At 51.5% G+C, this 18,520-nt stretch overlaps 1 protein-coding gene across 1 annotated transcript in view; it reads right to left on the reverse strand.

Moving 5' to 3' along the window:
* DDR1 (discoidin domain receptor tyrosine kinase 1) overlaps nt 1–18,312 on the reverse strand; it is a 286,593-nt gene extending 268,281 nt beyond the window's left edge. Inside the window, exon 1 of the mRNA XM_086920718.1 lies at nt 17,385–18,312. The gene's annotated coding sequence lies outside the window, so the exon portion shown is untranslated. The remainder of the gene's footprint in view (nt 1–17,384) is intronic.
* Between the last annotated feature and the right edge of the window lie 208 nt (nt 18,313–18,520).

An 18,520-nucleotide genomic window follows, 5' to 3' on the forward strand; every position in this document is an offset into this window, starting at 1 on the left:
ACTACTTTAGAGGTGGAGGGATACATTAACCATCATAAGCCTGAGGGGAGGTCTGCAAGCAATCCATTAGAGGTGGAGGGATACATGAACTATCAAGAGCCTGAAGTGAGGTGTGCAAGGACTCCTTTAGAGGTGGAAGGATACATTAACCATCAATAGCCTGAGGTGAGATGGGCAAGGACTCCTTTAGAGGTGGAAGGATACATCAACCATCAAGAGCCCGAGGTGAGTTGTGCAAGGACTTCTTTTGAGGTGGATGGATTCACCAACCATTAAAAGTCTGAGGTGAGGTGTGCAAGGACTCCTTTAGAGGTGGAAGGATACATTAACCATCAAGAGCCTGAGGTGAGGTGTGCAAGGACTCCTTTAGAGGTGGAAGGATACATTAACCATCAAGAGCCTGAGGTGAGGTGTGCAAGGACTCCTTTTGAGATGGAAGGATATATTCAGCATCAAGAGCCTGAGGTGAGGTGTGCAAAGACTCCTTTTGAGGTGGAAGGATACATCAACCATCAAGAGCCTGAGGTGAGGTGTGCAAGGACTCCTTTTGAGGTGGAAGGATACATCAACCATCAAGAGCCTGAGGTGAGGTGTGCAAGGACTCCTTTTGCGGTGGAAGGATACATTAACCATCAAAAGCCTGAGGTGAGGTGTGTAAAGACTCCTTTTGAGGTGGAAGGATACATTAACCATCAAGAGCCTGAGGTGAGGTGTGCAAGGACTCCTTTTGAGGTGGAAGGATACATTAACCATCAAGAGCCTGAGGTGAGGTGTGTAAAGACTCCCTTTGAGGTGGAAGGATACATTAACCATCAAGAGCCTGAGGTTAGATGTGCAAGGACTCCTTTTGAGGTGGAAGGATACATTAACCATCAAGAGCCTGAGGTGAGGTGTGCAAGGACTCCTTTTCAGGTGGAAGGATACATTAACCATCAAGAGCCTGAGGTGAGGTGTGCAAAGACTCCTTTTGAGGTGGAAGGATACATTAACCATCAAGAGCCTGAGGTGAGATGTGCAAGGACTCCTTTTGAGGTGGAAGGATATATTAACCACCAAGAGCCTGAGGTGAGGTGTGTAAAGACTCCTTTTGAGGTGGAAGGATACATTAACCATCAAGAGCCTGAGGTGAGGTCTGCAAGCAATCCTTTAGAGGCGGAAGGATACATTAACCATCAAGAGCCTGAGGTGAGGTATGAAGCACTACTTTAGGGGTGGAGGGATACATTAACCATCATAAGCCTGAGGGGAGGTCTGCAAGCAATCCATTAGAGGTGGAGGGATACATGAACTATCAAGAGCCTGAGGTGAGGTGTGCAAGGACTCCTTTAGAGGTGGAAGGATACATTAACCATCAAGAGCCCGAGGTGAGGTCTGCAAGCACTCCTTTAGAGGTGGAAGGATACATTAACCATCAATAGCCTGAGGTGAGATGGGCAAGGACTCCTTTAGAGGTGGAAGGATACATCAACCATCAAGAGCCCGAGGTGAGTTGCGCAAGGACTTCTTTTGAGGTGGATGGATTCACCAACCATTAAAAGTCTGAGGTGAGGTGTGCAAGGACTCCTTTAGAGGTGGAAGGATACATTAACCATCAAGAGCCTGAGGTGAGGTGTGCAAGGACTCCTTTAGAGGTGGAAGGATACATTAACCATCAAGAGCCTGAGGTGAGGTGTGCAAGGACTCCTTTTGAGATGGAAGGATATATTCAGCATCAAGAGCCTGAGGTGAGGTGTGCAAAGACTCCTTTTGAGGTGGAAGGATACATCAACCATCAAGAGCCTGAGGTGAGGTGTGCAAGGACTCCTTTTGAGGTGGAAGGATACATCAACCATCAAGAGCCTGAGGTGAGGTGTGCAAGGACTCCTTTTGAGGTGGAAGGATACATTAACCATCAAGAGCCTGAGGTGAGGTGTGCAAAGACTCCTTTTGAGGTGGAAGGATACATTAACCATCAAGAGCCTGAGGTGAGATGTGCAAGGACTCCTTTTGAGGTGGAAGGATACATTAACCATCAAGAGCCTGAGGTGAGATGTGCAAGGACTCCTTTTGAGGTGGAAGGATACATTAACCATCAAGAGCCTGAGGTGAGGTGTGCAAGGACTCCTTTTCAGGTGGAAGGATACATTAACCATCAAGAGCCTGGGGTGAGGTGTGCAAAGACTCCTTTTGAGGTGGAAGGATACATTAACCATCAAGAGCCTGAGGTGAGATGTGCAAGGACTCCTTTTGAGGTGGAAGGATACATTAACCATCAAGAGCCTGAGGTGAGGTGTGTAAAGACTCCTTTTGAGGTGGAAGGATACATTAACCATCAAGAGTCTGAGATGAAGTAATTCCGTGTATGGAGTGAAGGGTGGTACCCACAGGTCCTCCGAAGCCGCCTCATGCCAGACCCACTAATCCTCCAGCTGTTATGCAACAGCTGGAGAAACAGCTGGAGACTTGCTGCTGCGTTATGCATCCGGGACAGCACGGAGGCCCGCCCACTCGTGCACGACTGCTCCCTCGAGTGCTCATTGGACTTCACCCCAGCCATGCGGGTACCCTGGCACGGGTGTGGGCTTAATAATGCCCCGCCCTCCCCAGTGGCGGAAGTGCACCCGTACAAAGTCCACGCCAGCGAAGAGCTGTGCCAAGGCTGAAGGTGGCACACCCTGTCTCCTGCTCTGCCACAAAGAATGGCAGCCTGAGGGCTTTATTGTTGCAAGGTTCAAACTCTGTAGATTGGATCAAGGACAGACGTCTACTCAGGGCTTTGATCAACGCGCCTCGATCCGGTGAACGTGGCTTCGAGGCCTGGTGTAACCGGGACTGGGGACACTGTTCATGTCGACCTGTGATGAGGCGGTGTGCACTCTTACCTTTGGTGCTACAGTGTGTGTTGTTTTGCGATGAGGTGGTGTGTTCTGTTACCCTTGGTGCTACATTGTGTGTTGTTTTGCAATGAGGTGGTGCTTTCTGTTACCTTTGGTGCTACATTGTGTGTTGTTTTGCAATGAGATGGTGCGTTCTGTTACCCTTGGTGCTACATTGTGTGTTGTTTTGCAATGAGGTGGTGTGTTCCGTTACCTTTGGTGCTACATTGTGTGTTGTTTTGCGATGAGGTGGTGTGTTCTGTTACCTTTGGTGCTACATTGTGCGTTGTTTTGCAATGAGGTGGTGTGTTCCGTTACCCTTGGTGCTACATTGTGTGTTGTTTTGCAATGAGGTGGTGCTTTCTGTTACCTTTGGTGCTACATTGTGTGTTGTTTTGCGATGAGGTGGTGTGTTCTGTTACCCTTGGTGCTACATTGTGTGTTGTTTTGCAATGAGGTGGTGTGTTCTGTTACCTTTGGTGCTACATTGTGTGTTGTTTTGCAATGAGGTGATGCTTTCTGTTACCTTTGGTGCTACATTGTGTGTTGTTTTGCGATGAGGTGGTGTGTTCTGTTACCTTTTGTGCTACATTGTGTGTTGTTTTGCAATGAGGTGGTGTTTTCTGTTACCTTTGGTGCTACATTGTGTGTTGTTTTGCGATGAGGTGGTGTTTTCTGTTACCTTTGGTGCTACATTGTGTGTTGTTTTGCGATGAGGTGGTGTTTTCTGTTACCTTTGGTGCTACATTGTGTGTTGTTTTGCGATGAGGTGGTGTGTTCTGTTACCTTTGGTGCTACATTGTGTGTTGTTTTGCAATGAGGTGATGCTTTCTGTTACCTTTGGTGCTACATTGTGTGTTGTTTTGCGATGAGGTGGTGTGTTCTGTTACCTTTGGTGCTACATTGTGTGTTGTTTTGCAATGAGGTGGTGTTTTCTGTTACCTTTGGTGCTACATTGTGTGTTGTTTTGCGATGAGGTGGTGTTTTCTGTTACCTTTGGTGCTACATTGTGTGTTGTTTTGCGATGAGGTGGTGTTTTCTGTTAAGTTTGGTGCTACATTGTGTGTTGTTTTGCGATGAGGTGGTGTGTTCTGTTACCTTTGGTGCTACATTGTGTGTTGTTTTGCAATGAGGTGGTGTGTTCCGTTACCCTTGGTGCTACATTGTGTGTTGTTTTGCAATGAGGTGGTGCTTTCAGTTACCTTTGGTGCTACATTGTGTGTTGTTTTGCGATGAGGTGGTGTGTTCTGTTACCCTTGGTGCTACATTATGTGTTGTTTTGCAATGAGGTGGTGTGTTCTGTTACCTTTGGTGCTACATTGTGTGTTGTTTTGCAATGAGGTGGTGTGTTCCGTTACCCTTGGTGCTACATTGTGTGTTGTTTTGCAATGAGGTGGTGCTTTCTGTTACCTTTGGTGCTACATTGTGTGTTGTTTTGCGATGAGGTGGTGTGTTCTGTTACCTTTGGTGCTACATTGTGTGTTGTTTTGCAATGAGGTGGTGCTTTCTGTTACCTTTGGTGCTACATTGTGTGTTGTTTTGCCATGAGGTGGTGTGTTCTGTTACCTTTGGTGCTACATTGTGTGTTGTTTTGCAATGAGGTGGTGTGTTCTGGTACCCTTGGTGCTACATTGTGTGTTGTTTTGCAATGAGGTGGTGCTTTCTGTTACCTTTGGTGCTACATTGTGTGTTGTTTTGCAATGAGGTGGTGTGTTCCGCTACCTTTGGTGCTACATTGCGTGCTGTTTTGCAATGAGGTGGAGTGTTCCGTTACCTTTGGTGCTACATTGTGTGTTGTTTTGCGATGAGGTGGTGTGTTCTGTTACCTTTGGTGCTACATTGTGTGTTGTTTTGCAATGAGGTAGTGTTTTCTGTTACCTTTGGGGCTACATTGTGTGTTGTTTTGAGATGAGGTGGTGTGTTCTGTTACCTTTGGTGCTACATTGTGTGTTGTTTTGCGATGAGGTGGTGTTTTCTGTTACCTTTGGTGCTACATTGTGTGTTGTTTTGCGATGAGTTGGTGTGTTCTGTTACCCTTGGTGCTACATTGTGTGTTGTTTTGCAATGAGGTTGAGTGTTCCGTTACCTTTGGTGCTACATTGTGTGTTGTTTTGCGATGAGGTGGTGTGTTTTGTTACTTTTGGTGCTACACTGTGTGCAGTTTTGCGATGAGGTGGTGTGTTCTGTTACCTTTGGTGCTACATTGTGTGTTGTTTTGCAATGAGGTGGTGCTTTCTGTTACCTTTGGTGCTACATTGTGTGATGTTTTGCAATCAGGTGGTGTGTTTTGTTACTTTTGGTGCTACACTGTGTGCAGTTTTGCGATGAGGTGGTGTGTTCTGTTACCTTTGGTGCAACATTGTGTGTTGTTTTGCAATCAGGTGGTGCGTTCTGTTACCTTTGGTGCTACATTGTGTGATGTTTTGCAATGAGATGGTGTGTTCTGTTTCCTTTGGTGCTACATTGTGTGCAGTTTTGCGATGAGGTGGTGTGTTCTGTTACCTTTGGTGCTACATTGTGTGTTGTTTTGCAATGAGGTGGTGTGTTCTGTTACCTTTGGTGCTGCATTGTGTGTTGTTTTGCAATAAGGTAGTGCATTCTGTTACCTTTGGTGCTACATTGTGTGTTGTTTTGCAATGAGGTGGTGCTTTCTGTTACCTTTGGTGCTACATTGTGTGATGTTTTGCAATGAGATGGTGTATTCTGTTGCCTTTGGTGCTACATTGTGTGTTGTTTTGCGATGAGGTGATGTGTTCTGTTACCTTTGGTGCTACACTGTGTGCAGTTTTGCGATGAGGTGGTGTGTTCTGTTACCTTTGGTGCTACATTGTGTGTTGTTTTGCGATGAGGTGGTGTGTTCTGTTGCCTTTGGTGCTACACTGTGTGCAGTTTTGCGATGAGGTGGTGTATTCTGTTACCTTTGGTGCTACATTGTGTGTTGTTTTGCAATGAGGTGGTGTGTTCTGTTACCTTTGGTGCTACATTGTGTGATGTTTTGCAATGAGATGGTGTGTTCTGTTACCTTTGGTGCTACATTGTGTGCAGTTGTGCGATGAGGGTGTGTTCTGTTACCTTTGGTGCTACATTGTGTGTTGTTTTGCAATGAGGTGGTGTGTTCTGTTACCCTTGGTGCTACATTGTGTGTTGTTTTGCAATGAGGTGGTGCGTTCTGTTACCTTTGGTGCTACATTGTGTGTTGTTTTGCAATGAGGTGGTGTGTTCTGTTACCCTTGGTGCTACATTGTGTGTTGTTTTGCAATGAGGTGGTGTGTTCTGTTCCCCTTGGTGCTACATTGTGTGTTGTTTTGCAATGAGGTGGTGCGTTCTGTTACCTTTGGTGCTACATTGTGTGTTGTTTTGCAATGAGGTGGTGTGTTCTGTTACCTTTGGTGCTACATTGTGTGTTGTTTTGCAATGAGGTGGTGTGTTCTGTTACCTTTGGTGCTACATTGTGTGATGTTTTGCAATGAGATGGTGTGTTCTGTTACCTTTGGTGCTACATTGTTTGCAGTTTTGCGATGAGGGTGTGTTCTGTTACCTTTGGTGCTACATTGTGTGTTGTTTTGCGATGAGGTGGTGTGTTCTGTTGCCTTTGGTGCCACACTGTGTGCAGTTTTGCGATGAGGTGGTGTGTTCTGTTACCTTTGGTGCTACATTGTGTGATGTTTTGCAATGAGATGGTGTATTCTGTTACCTTTGGTGCTACATTGTGTGTTGTTTTGCAATGAGGTGGTGTGTTCTGTTACCTTTGGTGCTATACTGTGTGCAGTTTTGCGATGAGGTGGTGTATTCTGTTACCTTTGGTGCTACATTGTGTGTTGTTTTGCAATGAGGTGGTGCTTTCTGTTACCTTTGGTGCTACACTGTGCAGTTTTGCGATGAGGTGGTGTGTTCTGTTACCTTTGGTGCTACATTGTGTGATGTTTTGCAATGAGATGGTGTATTCTGTTACCTTTGGTGCTACATTGTGTGTTGTTTTGCAATGAGGTGGTGTGTTCTGTTACCTTTGGTGCTACACTGTGTGCAGTTTTGCGATGGGGTGGTGTGTTCTGTTACCCTTGGTGCTACATTGTGTGATGTTTTGCAATGAGATGGTGTATTCTGTTACCTTTGGTGCTACATTGTGTGTTGTTTTGCAATGAGGTGGTGTGTTCTGTTACCTTTGGTGCTACACTGTGCAGTTTTGCGATGAGGTGGTGTGTTCTGTTACCTTTGGTGCTACATTGTGTGATGTTTTGCAATGAGATGGTGTATTCTGTTACCTTTGGTGCTACATTGTGTGTTGTTTTGCAATGAGGTGGTGTGTTCTGTTACCTTTGGTGCTACACTGTGTGCAGTTTTGCGATGAGGTGGTGTGTTCTGTTACCTTTGGTGCTACATTGTGTGATGTTTTGCAATGAGATGGTGTATTCTGTTACCTTTGGTGCTACATTGTGTGTTGTTTTGCAATGAGGTGGTGTGTTCTGTTACCTTTGGTGCTACATTGTGTGTTGTTTTGCAATGAGGTGGTGCTTTCTGTTACCTTTGGTGCTACACTGTGCAGTTTTGCAATGAGGTGGTGTGTTCTGTTACCTTTGGTGCTACATTGTGTGATGTTTTGCAATGAGATGGTGTGTTCTGTTACCTTTGGTGCTACATTGTGTGCAGTTTTGCGATGATGGTGTGTTCTGTTACCTTTGGTGCTACATTGTGTGTTGTTTTGCAATGAGGTGGTGTGTTCTGTTACCTTTGGTGCTACACTGTGCAGTTTTGCGATGAGGTGGTGTGTTCCGTTACCTTTGGTGCTACATTGTGTGTTGTTTTGCAATGAGGTGGTGCTTTCTGTTACCTTTGGTGCTACACTGTGCAGTTTTGCGATGAGGTGGTGTGTTCCGTTACCTTTGGTGCTACATTGTGTGTTGTTTTGCAATGAGGTGGTGCTTTCTGTTACCTTTGGTGCTACACTGTGCAGTTTTGCGATGAGGTGGTGTGTTCCGTTACCTTTGGTGCTACATTGTGTGTTGTTTGCTGAATTATTGCAATGTGATGTTGTATTTTACTGTGGTCGTTGTGTCACATTCTGCTTGACTATTGTATCCTGGTATGCCATGTTCTGTTTTAGTTGTGTTGTTATGTTGCATTGTGCACGCTGTGGTGTGGTTTTTACTTTAGATATGTCAACAAATGTTGCTGTATTTCCAGCCGTACGCAACACATGCCTTGAAGGTTCCTGTGACAAACAAGCACTTACTGCTGCATAAAGCGGCACCGTGGCCCCGCCCCAGGTCTAGGCTCCAGGTGACTGGCCTCCGGGAATCCTGGGACAACGCTCCTGGTTTGATTCTAATTTCACCCCCGACGAAGTATCCGCGCAGACGTTAGGACGTCCTAGGGAGGGTTATCAACATTAATAAATACTAAAGTCCGTATGAAGAGTGCTATTGTCGAATCAAAATAAAAGCACTGTAGAGTGTAACGGTTTATTGTTAGGTACTTTAAAATCTTCACAATATCGTCACAATACATGAAAAAGCCATTCCCAGTACATCTGGTTGAAACAAATATAGAAAGAACTGACCGTGATCCACAGCATGGGGACGCGCTTTCACCGAAAGTGCAGGGCAGTTTTGTGAAAAGTGCAATGTGCTGCCGGGACCCCATATCGGCCTTTTAAAGCAATGTATACGTCAGTGGTGCCACCTGTCAGGGCGCCCATGCCTTAAGAGCGTCATATGTGGCGATCAATCATCTATAACGTCCATCAGAGGGGTCGAAGAAATCTTCACATACATTAAAAGTGTTGCGGTGGGAATCCATGCTTTCACATTGAGACATTTTGTCCTTACGGAAATAGACTATATCTCACTTTAACTCCGTCCTTAATTTGAGCCGAAGCTTTCCGGTGCTGAGCACCGGCACTTAATTGCCATCACCACACTTAGGGCAGTCTGCCACAAGGCGGCGCTGCTCATGTAATGTAGAGATTAGCATTATAACAGTTGTTTAGGAAAACAATATACATTAAACAATAACTAGTGCCCGCCTCCCCGGCCAGTCCGTTTGCTTTGGGGGCCTGGAATCATCTGAACTGTCGCACTTGCAGGCGAGAGAGGGTTAGGAGTTGTTTTGGCAAAGATGACCAGGGCGATGCAAGCTGTCAGAACCCTGGCACTTAATATTCGACAAATTAAGCACTGCTGTAACTGAGGCACACAAGAAAAAGCCAAGTAAAAGTCTACATGGAAACAGCTTCTGCCTTCTGTCCCCTATCGTGTTAACGTGCAAGCAGTAAACGTTCATGCGTAAATGTTCATGCGTAAACGTTCATGCGTAAAGGTTCCCCTTCCGAGGCTCAGGGATTGCGCGCTCTGCTCCCGCAGCAACTATCGTGTTGTTGCGTGAAGGTCCCAAATGCTGCTGGCTGTGTAGGGACCACACACGTGTAAACATGACACACGGCCTCCTTGCCAGTTCTGAGGCGGTGCTGCGGGAATATTGGGCTTAAGAAGAGGCGTATTTGGGGTAACCGTGCGGGGCCGCACCATCATACACGAGTCGCTGTTTCCGGGTGTGAGCCCCGGCTGCACTGCGGGGGGCTGGCAGATCTGTCTTCCAATGCGCTCTAAATTCACAGATTGGCAGTGCCAGGACTCTGGTGCAGAGGGGCAACGAAATTTGAGGGACCCCTCCAGCAAAGTACATGAAGGGGCCCCCCACGCTCCGGACCCAGTCAGGTGCTCTCAGGCTAGGGGGCCGTGCGCAGTGCAGGGGTGGGGGGAGCCGGAAAGTACTTAATTTGTAAAAAAATAAATGTCAGGGCTCTTGTCAGGAGGCCACTGCAGCGCTGCCAATGACAGTAACAGCACAACTACCAACCATCACACTCCGACAAATGTGACGTGTGACAATTCAGACTATTTCAGCCCCCAAAGCAATAAGAATGGCTTGAGCGGCAGGCAATAGTAATTTTTTTATGTATATTGGATTAGTAATTAAGTGTTGTTCTGGTCATCTTTGAATTAGCCAGACAGCGCCACCTTGTGGCAGACTGTCACAAGCGCGGGTGTTGACATTACCATTAAGTGCTGGTGACGAGCACCGGAAACCACAGGCTCAAATTAAGCGTGGGCCCTGGATCTCGGGGTCCCCCCGCACCTCAGGGCTGTGGGGGACTATTGTTACACCACTGGTCTGGGGTGTAGGCTGTTCCTGAGGGCCCGCATCCCCAAAGCGGCATTCAGGCTAGGGGCCTGCTGCCCGTGCACAGTGCCAGGGGCCCCTGGATCTCGGGGTCCCCCTCGCACCCCACCCTGCACATCTATAGAAAGACCCTCAAGACCTCGATCTTCGACTGATCAAAGCTGCCCCCCCACCCCCCAGCACCTTGAGACCCTCAGGGGTAAGTAGCATTCTTAAAACTCCCTGATTAATTCCTTTATTGATTGATTGATGTGTGTGAGTATTGGTGCGCCTGTGCACCCGTGCACCGTCATGGTAGACAGTGTTTTAGACCGGGGCTGGTGCACATTATGTGCTGGTGTGCGCAGAGTGTAGGCCTGACCAGTGGGGTCAGTCAGTGTTGTGTTTACACTGAAAGCGCCCGTACAGAAGCCCGGCTCAGTGGTGCACAAGGTGCTATAGGCAGACCCGACCTTCAAAGGTGCACGTGTCACCTTCTCCCCCACGCAGAGAGACCAATAGTACAGCTGTAAAGCCTGTGATAGAAAGCTGAAAGTTGGTACAGACAATCGTCTTTGTAATAGTAATCATATAAGAGTGAGACCCCACGCGCATCTTATCTCTGACGTCATATAGACGTGTACGACGCCATACAGTCTAATCGAAGTCCAGAATGGCCGACAAATATCAAACCATTTTAAATCTTCCGATTTGTGTCAAATTCGGCTCAAAAGTTAATGTGTACATGTGCATACACGTCATGTCCATGCCCACGTTGGATCTAGACTGTGGCATCATTCATATAAATCCAAAATGGCCACCTATAAGGACGCCAGGAATAACTTAAGTAAGACTCACTGTAGCGAAAGTAAACTTATAATCTGTATCATTTGTATCCTCATTGTAATTAAACAATACAAGACTATATTAAACCCTAATAACATTTCTATAGTATGAAAGAACGATGATTCGTATGTATACTGTCTTAATCTAGGTAAGTTTCGCTGCAAAAGCAAAGGGTGGTGCACGGGAGGCTCGCCTTTGAGCATGGCCTTTTGCACCCACAACAAGTCATTTCTGTGCATGCCTTCGATGCCTCCGATGCCTTCGATGCCTCCGATGCCTTCGATGTCTCCGATGCCTTTGATGCCTCCGATGCCTTCGATGCTTCCGATGCCTTCGATGCCTCCGATGCCTTCGATGCCTCCGATGCCTTCGATGCCTCCGATGCCTCCGATGCCTCCGATGCCTTCGATGACTCCGATGCCTTCGATGACTCCGATGCCTTCGATGCCTTTGATGCCTCCGATGCCTCCGATGCCTTCGATGCCTCCGATGCCTTCGATGCCTCCGATGACTCCGATGCCTCCGATGACTCCGATGACTCCGATGCCTCCGATGCCTCCGATGCCTCCGATGCCTTCGATGCCTCCGATGCCTTCGATGTCTCCGATGCCTTTGATGCCTTCGATGCCTTCGATGCTTCCGATGCCTTCGATGCCTCCGATGCCTCCGATGCCTTCGATGCCTCCGATGCCTCCGATGCCTCCGATGCCTCCGATGCCTTCGATGACTCCGATGCCTTTGATGCCTTTGATGCCTTTGATGCCTCCGATGCCTCCGAGCCTTCGATGCCTTCGATGCCTCCGATGCCTCCTATGCCTTCGATGCCTCCGATGACTCCGATGCCTTCGATGCCTCCGATGACTCCGATGCCTCCGATGCCTTCGATGCCTCCGATGCCTTCCATGCCTTCGATGCCTCCGATGACTCCCTAGCCTTCGATGCCTCTGATGCCTCCGGGATGGTTTTTACCAAGTGTTACCATTCCTCCATCAATCTGCTTCCAGCCCGATCAGTTACATTTGGCAGTTCTTGCATGGGCACTAAAGTCCGACCCCAAACATGGCCCCTTGGTACGCAGATTGCTTAGCATGTTGGAGAAGATCGTCTTGTGTAGTTGGGATGTTTCTATAGTTCTGTTGCCACTTGCAAACATGAACTGGCGAGCACAGTTTATTTCATGCAGTGGACAAGTGCGGCTTGACAATAGTACGACTCTCTCAACACCTCACTGCAGTGCTCCTCGGGCGGGTGTGCTCCTCGGCCGGGTGCGCTCCTCTGGCGGGTGTGCTCCTCTGGCGGGTGTGCTCCTCGGGCGGGTGTGCTCCTCGGCCGGGTGTGCTCCTCAGCCGGGTGTGCTCCTCGGCCGAGTGCGCTCCTCTGGCGGGTGTGCTCCTCGGCTGGGTGTGCTCCTCGGCCGGGTGTGCTCCTCTGGCGGGTGTGCTCCTCTGGCGGGTGTGCTCCTCGGCCGGGTGTGCTCCTCTGGCGGGTGTGCTCCTCTGGCGGATGTGCTCCTCTGGCGGGTGTGCTCCTCGGCCGGGTGTGCTCCTCGGGCGGGTGCGCTCCTCGGCCGGGTGCGCTCCTCTGGCGGGTGTGCTCCTCGGCCGGGTGTGCTCCTCTGGCGGGTGTGCTCCTCTGGCGGGTGCGCTCCTCTGGCGGGTGTGCTCCACGGCCGGGTGTGCTCCTCTGGCGGGTGGGCTTCTTGGCCAGGTGTGCTCCTCGGCCGGGTGTGCTCCTCGGCCGGGTGTGCTCCTCGGCCGGGTGTGCTCCTCAGGCGGGTGTGCTCCTCGGCCGGGTGCGCTCCTCTGGCGGGTGTGCTCCTCGGCCGGGTGTGCTTCTCGGCCGGGTGTGCTCCTCAGGCGGGTGTGCCCCTCGGGTGGGTGTGCTCCTCTCGCGGGTGTGCTCCTCGGGCGGGCGTGCTCCAAGGGCGGGCGTGCTACAAGGGCGGGTGTGCTCACCTTTGCTGCACGGCCTTGTCATGGTTTTGTCATGTGCTGTGTTGATAAGGTGTGTGGGGGGTAGAAGTGTTTGAAAACACTCAAAAGAGAGAGTGACACCTCCTCTGAATGCCATGACCCAGGAGTGGGGGGTCTACAGGTGGGGGGGGGGGGGGTGAAACTTCAGACATGAGACAACCGTAATACTCTTCCATACCCTCTGACCCTATCCCACCCCTGAGGTGATCTCACACACCCTAAAGAGTGACTATTCATAGTGGGGTTTGCGGCAAGCTGTGTCTGTGGGGGGTGCCTTGTAAGGACACCATGAATAAAGGAGCACACTCTGCCGAGGCGGCCATCTCTGGGGCCCGGACACGGGTTCCACTCTGTAGTACTGGTAGGTGGCACTGCTCTGGGGTACCGGTACTGGCAGGTGGTGCCACTGTGGGGTAGTGGTTAGGTAGCCCCTCTCTGGAGTACTGGGACTGGCCAGGTGGCAGCGCTCTGGGGTACCGGTACTGGCAGGTGGTGCCACTGTGGGGTAGTGGTTAGGTAGCCCCTCTCTGGAGTACTGGGACTGGCCAGGTGGCAGCGCTCTGGGGTACCGGTACTGGCAGGTGGTGCCACTGTGGGGTAGTGGTTAGGTAGCCCCTCTCTGGAGTACTGGTACTGGCAAGTGGCCCCACTCTAGAGTCCTAGGACTTGCCAGGGACCCGCTTGGCGGTGAAAGTGTATTTGGAAGCCGATAACACATTTCATCATAATAAACATCCATTTCAAATGAGAAAAGGGCAGCTGTGAAGTGCGTGTGGCAGAGTAAAACAAGGCTACAAACGGCAAGAGGACAACAGGAAAGAATACAAAATAAAAGTAGTTCCTCAGTCACAGCACGATCTGCAGAACCACAACAATCAAGCTGAAGCAATCAGTACTAGGTCCATGCTCCAGCTGAAAGAAGAGGAAGAGAAACCGGCACTCGCAGGCCAATTAGAAGCCAGCAAATCAGAGTGACAATGAAGCCAACAAATGTTAAGCAATGGGCTGGCTGCAAGCCCTGCTTGTATACAATATCTCTCGCAAGTGCATGAGCTGTCACAGGCGAGACCTAAAGACGGGGCAGTGTCCGCTGCAGGCGAGGTGAAGAGAGCACTAGTTGCTGCTCACTGGAGGTACAAATGGTCAAAGACCCCCAATTAGGGACCAAGGCACCACAGTGCAGACCTGCTGTTTCCAGAACTGACGACCCTTCCTGCTGGGCTTTAATCTGTCCCAGCACTTCTGGGAATAACCAGCGGAGATGTGTTTCCCTGTCATGGAGGCACACCTTGTTCTGAGTACGTCCGTGTGTGATGGAGGATATAGGTACCCCCTACCCTCACCCAGTCCCCCCAAGAAGTCTAACCATGTGGCTTTGCCCTTAACTGATGAACAGCGGAGCAGCAGACATGGGGCAGGTAAGTGAGGTCACTCCAGGGTGGGGGAGGGGCAGAGGACGCCGACCCCACCCCGTGAGGTGTGTGAAATGACGTACACATGTGCACTTCCTAGGCTCACCCCATACATTGCAAGAATGCCCTTGGATGTCATCGTGACCTTCACATACCTGCACACTATGGGGTGGCTAGAAGCACCAGCTTCAGGCCGCACGCAGATCTTCGTTACAGTGAAAAGCTCCCTCTCGGGCCCTGGATACTGGTCTCAGCCCTGGCAGAAGTGTTCAACCAGCACCAAGTAACTGTGCTTGCTAGGCCATAGCAGCCAGCCCTGCTGAGAGAACCCCCCCCCCCCGAACCCTAGTCTGCAGGTAACTAGGGATATGTCGCAATGGCCTGTCCGGCGTACCCCTGGGGGTGGACGCAAGGGTATGTCGGACGGATCACTGAAACTTTTCAGACATTACAGATCTGGGTTGAATTCACCATCGTACTTTGCCACCCCAGTTCAGACCCACCCATATACAAATCAGTATTGACCCTGTGCCCAATGGGAACAGTCCAGCCCGAACTGACTGGCCAGGTCCTCCCTGAACCGGAAACAAGCATCCTGGGACCGGGTTTGAGGTTTCACCTTTCATCAGCCAGGCTAGTTTGAATTCAATGGCATGAAGTTCATTCAAAGTCAAGCTATCCTGGCTGATGAGGGGTGATGCCCCGAAACCAGCCCGAGGATGCTTGTTTCCGGTTCAGGGAAGACCTGGCTTGGCAGTTCGGGCTGGACTGTTCCCATTGGGCACAGAGTCAAGACTGATTGACATATGGCTGGGACCAAACTGGAATGCCATGGTGAGCCAAAAACAATGGATTTAGGCCCAGATCTCTGAACTGGGGTGAATGTATGACATTGTTCTGCATTCTGTCCATCAACTGTTGTTTTTGCATTTGTCACCCCGAGTGGGATGGGTATGCTCAGACGCGAGTTGTGTGCTCACTATTATTATTATTATTGCATTTATTGAGCGCACAGCTACCCGGAGGTTTCCCGGCGCTTGCCTTGGGAACCCGTCCTGGCTTTTCCCTGTGAGATAGCCCCTACAGGGCATCCCCAAGGTGAAAGCCAGGCATCCCGCCGCAGGGGGCCGTTGTGGAGATTAAGCAAGCTTAATGCCCAGAGTTGCAGAGTGAGAACCCATGATTAGAGCAGGCACCGAAGCGAGAATTATCGAGTCCGTGGACATTTGAGCTCAAGACCCTGCCGCGTCGGGAATTGAACCCTGGTCCCGGGTCTGACCTCAGCTTCCGGGTCTGCCTGCTCTACACCGTGAGCCACACTTCTCCACTATGCCACTGGAATCAAGCTATCCTGGCTGAAGACGGCTGAAAGCCCGAAACTGGTCATAAAATGCTTGTTTTCAATCCAGGGAGGACCTGGCTTGGCAGTCCGGACTGGACTATTCCCATTGGGCGCAGGTTCAAGACTGATTTGCATATGGCTGGGTCCAAACTGGAATGCCATGGTGAGCAAAAAAAGATGGATTTAGGCCCAGATCTCTGTACTGGGGTGAATGTATGACATTGTTCTGTAATTCTGTCCCTCAACAGTTCTGTTTGCATTTGTAGGACGGGCCCATGGCTGGGTGGCTAAAAAGTGCACATATATGGAGGCCTACAAACCCCAGCGTCAGAGCCCCCCCTCCACCCCCCTCCCAGGCTGGGGTGGGGACTGTTACCGAAGACACCAAATGTGTAAAGAATAAAATAATGTAAACTCTGAGCCACCCGAGAGAACTTACAGGGCGGGGCCTCTGCACACCTCAAGAGGCGGCCATGACACCTGGGCCACTGACGGCTGCACTTTAATACAACTCAGGGGGTTCAGCGCTTGCGCCGGAGACCTGCCTGAACAGCTCCCTCAGGGCCCCTCCTCTCCCTCAGGGTCCCTCCTCACTCTCCCTCAGGGCCCTTCCTCTCCCTCAGGGACCCTCCTCTGCTCTCCCTCAGGGCCCCTCCGGGCCCCTCCTCTGCTCTCCCTCAAGGACCCTCCTCTGCTCTCCCTCAGGGACCCTCCTCTGATCTCCCTCAGGGACCCTCCTCTCCTCTGCTCTCCCTCGGGCCCCTCCTCTGCTCTCCCTCGGGGCCCCTCCTCTGCTCTCCCTCGGGGCCCCTCCTCTGCTCTCCCTCAGGGCCCCTCCGGGCCCCTCCTCTGCTCTCCCTCTCCTCCCCTTCACCGTTCTCTCTCCCTTCACCTCTCTCCCCCTTCACCTCCTTCCCCCCCTTGCCCTCCCTCACCTGCACTGCTGGCCACGCCCGCCCTGCTCTGCTCACCTCAGGTCTCTCTCTATTTCCGCAGTTTTATAGCGCGCACAAGACAGGGCGGAGGCCTCGGGGCGCTTTACATGAGCCCCGGGTACATGACACGAGGACACACTCAGTGTTTGGTTCGGGGAGAGCGGGTGATCTGTCCAGAATCACAGGCTGATGAGTCGACGCCGGGACTCGAACCCGGATCCTCAGCTGTCGAGAGGGGAGCTCTTGTTACGCGTCACATTAAGCAGGGGGAGGTAGAGATAGAAGAGTGAGGTGCAGGGGATAGGTGTAGGCTTGAGGGGTGAGGTGTAGGTGAGATGGGGGGGGGGGGGGAGTGGGGCAGGGACATCTTAAGTGTTTTGGGGGCCCTGTTTGGAGCAGTTTTGAATTTATGATTAAGTCTCAGCTCTTTCGTGCCCTCTTCGGACAGTCACTGGCACTGCACGCGCACACCTGTCCAAATTCTAAATCTGTTTACATCTAATATTCAGGGATAGTGATCTTTTCAGTATTGGAACACAGCTCACTAATATTACCGCAAATAATCTTTTCTACACCTCTCCTATTTTGCATTTGTGAGGCACTGTTTTGATATAAAAAAAACTTTGTTAAGTGGGTGTTGGACAATGACACAGAACCCACATTACAAGTGCATGAAAGGAAAGGGGTATTTAAAACAACCTGTTTAGGAATAATTCACGGTCATCAGGGAAAGACTCTGCGGAACGCAAGTGGTTCTATCAGGGCCCCCTGAAAGGCTGGGCCCCTGGGCCAGAGCCCTTTCTGCCCAGGCCTTAACACGTGTGTGTGTGTGGGGTGTGTGTGTGGGGGGAGGGGGGTCTTACCTGGCTGCAAAGTTCTTCCAGACGTTGTTTTCCAGGAGCCACAAACTTCCACAACGTGAAAACCCGCTCCGAATCCACGGGAGACAGAACTCGGGGCTTTACTCCAGGCACTGAGGCACCCCGCGATGTCACGCAGCACCCTGCGTTCTCACGCGGCACCCCGCGCAGCACCCCGCGATGTCACGCACTGCCCGGAACCCCAAAACGTGCAAATCCAGGTGCAGTCGAAATCCACGAATCCTCCGCTCTCCGCCCCCGCTGGATCCTCCGCGCTGTGAAGTCTTTGCACCCCCCCCTGTGGCCCCAAGATCCTCGAGCCCTCCTGGTCCCCTTAGCCCACTTGTCACGAGGTAGAGGCCCCCTGGGGCGGCCCGGGGGCTCTTGCAGGATGCAACCAGTGCCGGCCCCGACACAGGCCGAGGGCCCCCGAAGTCAGAGGGGCCCCGACACAGGTCCAGGCTCCTGGCGCAAAGCGAAAGGCCTGGGGCAGTTCGGCCGCTCCTGGGGCACTTTGGGGGTCCGGGGCACTTCTGTGGTGTTTGCGCACTCCCGGGCACTTGCCCCGGTCCGGGCAGGTTCTCCTGGGGTGTGCGCCCTTCACAGGGTCCGGTTCAGAGGGTCCTGCTCACTTCTGCGTTGCTTGCGCTCTCCCGGGCACTCTCCTGGGCACTTGGCCCGGTCCGGGGCAGGTTCTCCGGGTGTTTGCGCCCTTCAGAGGGCCCTGCTGCAGAGTCCGCGCACTCCAGGGGCAGTTCCGAGAGCCCGGGGTACTTCGGGGGGCCGGACACTTGGGGGGTCGGAACCTTCGGGGGTCCGGACACTTCGGGGGCCCCTGCGCTGTTCTGCAGTGTGTGCGCGCTCCCGGGCACTCTCCCTGGCACTCGCCCCCGCCGGCTCCGGAGCAGGAGTCGCGCTTTGTGCCCGTGGAGGAGGGGAGCGGAGCGGACGCGGCCCCGGGGGAGGGGAGGGCTCAGCTCAGCTCTGGCTGAATGGCAGAGACAGCCCCGCCCGCCGCGCGCACAGCCCGGCACGGCTCAGCTGTTCACAGAGGGGGAGGGGGGAGGCGGGGGGGAGGGGGGAGGCGGGGGGGGGGGGGCGGCGGCAGGCCCTGGTGGGAAAGGATGTGGGACCCAAAC

This window comes from Lissotriton vulgaris, chromosome 5 (genome assembly GCF_964263255.1).
Source record: "Lissotriton vulgaris chromosome 5, aLisVul1.2, whole genome shotgun sequence".
Taxonomy (NCBI): Eukaryota; Metazoa; Chordata; class Amphibia; order Caudata; family Salamandridae; genus Lissotriton; species Lissotriton vulgaris.